Source organism: Sminthopsis crassicaudata, chromosome 6, assembly GCF_048593235.1.
Source record: "Sminthopsis crassicaudata isolate SCR6 chromosome 6, ASM4859323v1, whole genome shotgun sequence".
NCBI classification, from domain to species: domain Eukaryota; kingdom Metazoa; phylum Chordata; class Mammalia; order Dasyuromorphia; family Dasyuridae; genus Sminthopsis; species Sminthopsis crassicaudata.
Window position 1 is genome coordinate 248,446,097 of NC_133622.1, and position 5,347 is coordinate 248,451,443.

At 49.6% G+C, this 5,347-nt stretch overlaps 1 long non-coding RNA gene across 2 annotated transcripts; it reads left to right on the forward strand.

Annotated features, from left to right (window-relative positions):
- Positions 1–461: 461 nt before the first annotated feature.
- LOC141547112 (uncharacterized) lies at positions 462–5,073 on the forward strand. Of its 2 annotated transcripts, XR_012483514.1 has the most exons (3): positions 476–1,153; positions 1,350–1,512; positions 2,302–5,073. It is a non-coding gene; the product is annotated as an uncharacterized LOC141547112 (long non-coding RNA). The 2 variants fall into 2 exon arrangements; XR_012483513.1 differs by having other exon boundaries at positions 462–1,512.
- Positions 5,074–5,347: the final 274 nt, after the last annotated feature.

The window sequence follows — 5,347 nt, forward strand, 5'->3', positions numbered from 1 at the left end:
TGTGGACCAGGGCAGAGAGTCAGGGCTTAGCAAAGACTGGGGAAGCTGGGAGCTCCAGGCTCTTTCCTCAGCAAGGCCCAATGTGCCAGGTCCAGGCTGGGATCCACTCATTCCTTTACTCATTCAGCCACAGGACCAGAGCTTATTCAACAGGCCAGAAGTGGTCCTAAGTGCCACCGGGCTTGTATACACTAGAGACCTGCTAGGTTCTTCCCTCAGATCATCTGGGCTGGCTGGGCCTCTGATAACGCCTTCTCTGAACTCTCCCCATCCAGTTATAGGCATCCTTGGTCATGAAGAAGACCTGATTTTTTGCACATTCTGCTCAAGGCTCAGAGGCCATAATGAGGGGGGGAGGTGGAGGGAAGGGTGGGTATCCATCATCCTGGAAGCTCAAGAAAATAATTGCTCATCATTCCCAGAAGAAAGGGATACTCCGCTTTAGGAGGGGCCAGCCTGCCTATAGAAAGACGGCTTGGCTCCAGAGGGGATTCCCATGAATCCTGTTTCTGAACCATGGGACTAGTGAAAGCCAAAGCTAGTGGGGCTCCAGGGTCGGCCATTATCAGGTTCAAAAGCACTTCGCACAGAGGGTTCTGACCAGGGGAGGAATGTCATACCAAAGGAAGGAGACTTGACCAGGGGAAGGAATCTTCAGCCAAGGGAAGGATGCTTTGATCAGAAAAGAATTTTTGAACAGCAAGAGGAGGGAATAAGCTCTTGGCCCAAGGGAAAAAGGAATTCCTTGGCTGAGGAAAATCAAGGGAGGAAATGGAGCCCCTAACAAGTAGAAAGAATGGAGCCCCTAAGCGGTGGAAGGAATGGAGCCCCTAAGCGGTGGACGGAGTCCCAAATCAGATGGCCCTCGCAGAGTGCCGGGAAGATCAGAATCCTTTGGGTTTTTTAAGTCCCTGACTGCCCTCAGTTCAGAAGAGACAGAGTGGCCCAAAGTGCTTCCCCTTTTCCCCCTTCTCTTGCTTCATGAGCTGTTGCTTAACTAGGGACAAGAACAGAGTGTGAAGGCCTTCAGGAATGCATAGATAAGTCACAAGGGTGGCTTGGAAACTCCAGACTTAGATCATAAGTCATAAGACTTAAAGCTGATGGGGAATCTTCACAATCGTCTGAGCAGATCATTGAGGTCATTTTACAGGTGAAGAAATTGAGGCTCCGAGAGGAAAATAGACTGGCCCATGATCACCAGAGCGTAAGGGGCTGATCTAGGGCCCAAGTGGGGTCCCCTGCCTGGGAATCAGGCTCCTTCCAGAAGCCCTTTCTAGCCACTTTCTCTGCCATCAGGCCGGGAAGGACAGAGGGCCCCAGATTCACATTTGTTTTTGTTTTATCAGGACGCTGGTCACAAATCTGCCACTCTTTGACTCTGGCATTGTTCTCCCGGACCCTTCTCTTGTGGGTCTAAACCGGGCCGGCGGATCCCTCTCACTGGGCCCATGGGGAGCCCTGGAGGGCCTCTGCGTGCTGAACCTGTTGGGGAGGTTTCATAGCACTCAGGTAAGGGTTGGAGCAGCCAGCTGCCCTCTGGGGCCCCTTCCAACGCTGGAGTCCCAGGTTCTTTGGCTAAATCTTTGTCTCTCCCCATAAGCACTTTTTAATCAGATTGCATATTTCTCTGAACAAAGGACTGTCTGAAATAAAGACCGGCCCAGGCTTGAGATCCTACTCAACCCAACCCCTTTCTGGGGCCCCGAGATGGGGAGTGACTGGAAGTCGCACTACAAGAAGGGCCTCAGACTAGGGCCAGGGGGGCCCTGCAGTGGACTCGGGGTCCCTCCTCCCTCCCTCGTTGCCCACGTAGAGAGTCCCCCTATTCACACAAGTTGATGGCCCAAGAGGCTCCGTCCCATGAGGCCTTTCCTTCCCACCTTCAGTCAGTCTTACTTTAGCATCAGGACGAAGTGGGTGATTGTGTATTGGCTCTGGGGACACACAAATCACTGTGTGATCTTGGACAAGTCACATATCATCTACCCAGACCTCATTCTGAAACTATAAAGTGCGAAGGTCAGACTGGAGGCCTCTGAGCTCCTGTCCCACCCAAGAAGGATGGCTTTTCCAATGGGAGACTGAAGTGCTACGTGTATGCACGGCCTGCGGGTCAGGCTGGGGATACTCCCAACTGTGTCCCTCCTCTTCCCAGGTCCCTGGGACCCGCTCCTCTCAGAGCTTCTGTGAGGGCAGGGAAGAGAGAGGCAAGGAGAAAGACCAGCTTTCAAGCTGCAGGTGTTGAGTTTCCATTAGGAAGGCCCCAACAGACTCTCTTTTCCTCTCTTCCTCTTTCAGCCGAGTCCTCCCTGAGCCGGGCACTGGAGCCTGGGACAGCCGGGGCCGAAGCTCGAGCCGCTGGCCAGGCCCCACAGGAAGCCGTGCCGGGGGTGGCTCCGACTCGTGTCCCTGAACTGTTCCCCAACTGCCGCTGGATGCCTCCCAGGAACGCCCCACATCAGGATCAAGTAATGTTTGCTGAGGGGCCCCGCAGGCTGGGCTGGAAACGGCCTCCCTACATTTTCCATGAGGAGGCAGCCGTCCAAGGTCTACAGCAGAATAATCCCTCCTTTGATGGAATGAGCGTCTTCATGCATCTGCACAAGGATCCCTCCCCAGTCAGCACCTCCCTGGGAGGGCTTGTTTTCCAGATGTGGAGCCGGAGGCCCAAGAAGGGGCCCCACGCCGCCCCAAATCCCTGAATGAGTCCCTGTCAGGCCGGGAACACTCGATCCCTGAGGCCGGGAATACATCCAGGCCTGTCTCTCCCAGGTCCCCAGATTCTTGTTCTAAGCCCCTCAGTGTCAAGCGGAGAGAGGAAGGAGATTGGTCTGGGGGGGGGGTTGCCAGCAGACGGGTTTGCTAGCGAGGCAGTCCCCAAGCTCTCACTGGACATCCACTGGCCTGTTGAAATAAAGTGAAAATGAACATTGGGGGAGTTGGGAAGGACAGAGGACCACAAAGGGGCCACTTGAGAGAGGCAGGGGGATAAGAGGCCCTTATCCCTGTCCCTTAATCCCCATAGACATAGTAAACTCTTTTTTGTTTCCCCCTGAGGCTGGGGTTAAGTGACTTGCCCAGGGTCACACAGCTAGGACAGGCTAAGTGTCTGAGACCAGATTTGAACTCGGGTCCTCCTGACTTCAGGGCTGGTGCTCAATCCACTGAGCCACCTAGTAAACTCTTCTTTGAATAGTGCTTTAGGGGTCAATGCAATTCAATTCAACCAACATTTATTTATTTATTCATTTATCTATTTGTTTATTAATTCATCCATTTATTCATCTATTTGTTTGTTTATTGGGGACTTCCCATATACAGTCTATTGGGACAACTTATCTCTTGCTTTTCCCTTTATCAGTGTCCCTCCTTTGTTGATTCTGCATTCTAGAAGGCTTTGTGCTGGGCTTCCTTTATTGTTTATCTCATTTGATGAGTCATCAGCCCCCGGGGGTTCAATGACCATCTTTTTTTTTTTTTTTTAATGACCACCTTTGGTCCTGCATGGCCAACTATTGCCTTGTGGACATCTAGAATTTGGGTACCATGTTGCTCGGTTGCTTTATGGTCATTTGAAGCTTTGAGACCCAGTTAGGAGTTTTCTGACACATTATCTTTTATCGATTATATATATATATATCTTTTCTGTGTATGATTTTTACCCAAACAAAAACAAGGCAAAGAAAAAGAGAAAAATCCTCCCTGTACAAAAAATTTCCCATGGATTGTCCTGCTACTAGTGGAGGAAGGACCCCTCATTTTCCCTAGGGTCCTATTTTGGCTCATTCTCCAAATCCACATCCAGAATCTGGGTCTCTCTGTTGTTTTTCTTTGAAATTCTTATCTCTGCTTTTCTTTCTTTCTTTCTTTCTTTCTTTCTTTCTTTCTTTCTTTCTTTCTTTCTTTCTTTCTTTCTTTCTTTCTTTCTTTCTTTCTTTCTTTCTTTCTTTCTTTCTTTCTTTTCTTTCTTTCTTTCTTTCTTTCTTTCTTTCTTTCTTTCTTTCTTTCTTTCTTTCTTTCTTTCTTTCTTTCTTTCTTCCTTCCTTTCTTTCTTTTTTCCTTCCTTCCTTCCTTCCTTCCTTCCTTCCTTCCTTCCTTCCTTCCTTCCTTCCTTCCTTCCTTCCTTCCTTCCTTCCTTCCTTCCTTCCTTCCTTCCTTTCTTTCTTTCTTTTTTCTTTCTTTCTTTTTTTAAAGGAGTGCTTATCATTGTTTTGAGAGAACACCCAAGACTCCTGAATATTGCAGCTTTTTTGTTATTCAAACCCAAACCCACACTTGGCCAGCACGGGAGAGATTTCCTCTGATCAGAATCTTGATAACAATTACCATAACATAGACTATGTTTTTCAGTTCCATCCTGTCCCTGGCATTTACCTTGGGAGGCTTCCCAGAACACTGGGTTGGGAATTAGGGAATCCCTCCCCCCTTCCCTCTTCCATGCCCTCTACCTGTGTGATCCCAGGCAAGTCTTACTCTCTAGGGCGCCATCTTTCCAACTAAAGTGGCCTCCAAGGTCCCTTCCAGCTCTAGATTGGTCATCTGATGGTCCATGGGCCTTCCAGCTGCCTCTAGGAAACAGCTAACTCCAGAAGGCAGGGTTGTTGTTGGCTCTCTTGGAATCCCCCAGCACTTGTTGCTGACTGACTGCTTCTCTCCTCACCCCATCAGTACTTTCTGCTCCATGGCCTCCCTAGGGCTTCCCTAGAGGCCCTGCTGTGCTCTCATAAAGAGGCCCTTTCCTCCATTCACTGAATATCTGTTCTCTGCCTGGCTCTGTCCAAGAAGCTATGGGAGTGATGCTGAACAAGGACAGCTAGCTCTTGTCCTCAGGGGTCTTACGGTCTAGAGGGAGACGAAGCAACACGGATAACATAAGGGCTGTGAGGGTGACTAAGAGGGCACAGACAGAGAGGGCAGAGAGTGCTCTGAGTGGACACTGGGGCGATCAGCTACCTTTCAGGTTTGAGTTCTTATTTCAATATTGTTGATTTCCTTTGTAATTCTATTTTTAAATGCCTGTGATGTTATTTTTTAAAAAATAGTTTGATAATAGTATTTTAATCTCATTGATCTCCTTTGTAATTCTATTTTTTAAATGCCTTTTAATAATATCGAAAGAGTTTTGACCACCGAGCAGAAGAGCCCCTTCGAGATTACTGGGCAGGAGCGACATGATCCGACCTGTGACCGGTGCCCGAATGGAGGATGGATTGGGATGGGGAGAAATCCCACCGGGCTGCAGGTTCCTGCACTGGTCCAGAGGGGAAGTGACGAGGGTCTGCACAGTGTCGGGGAGACGGCCGCCGTCTGAGAGTGCTGCAGAGCTGAAGGCCGTCAGCTTCGG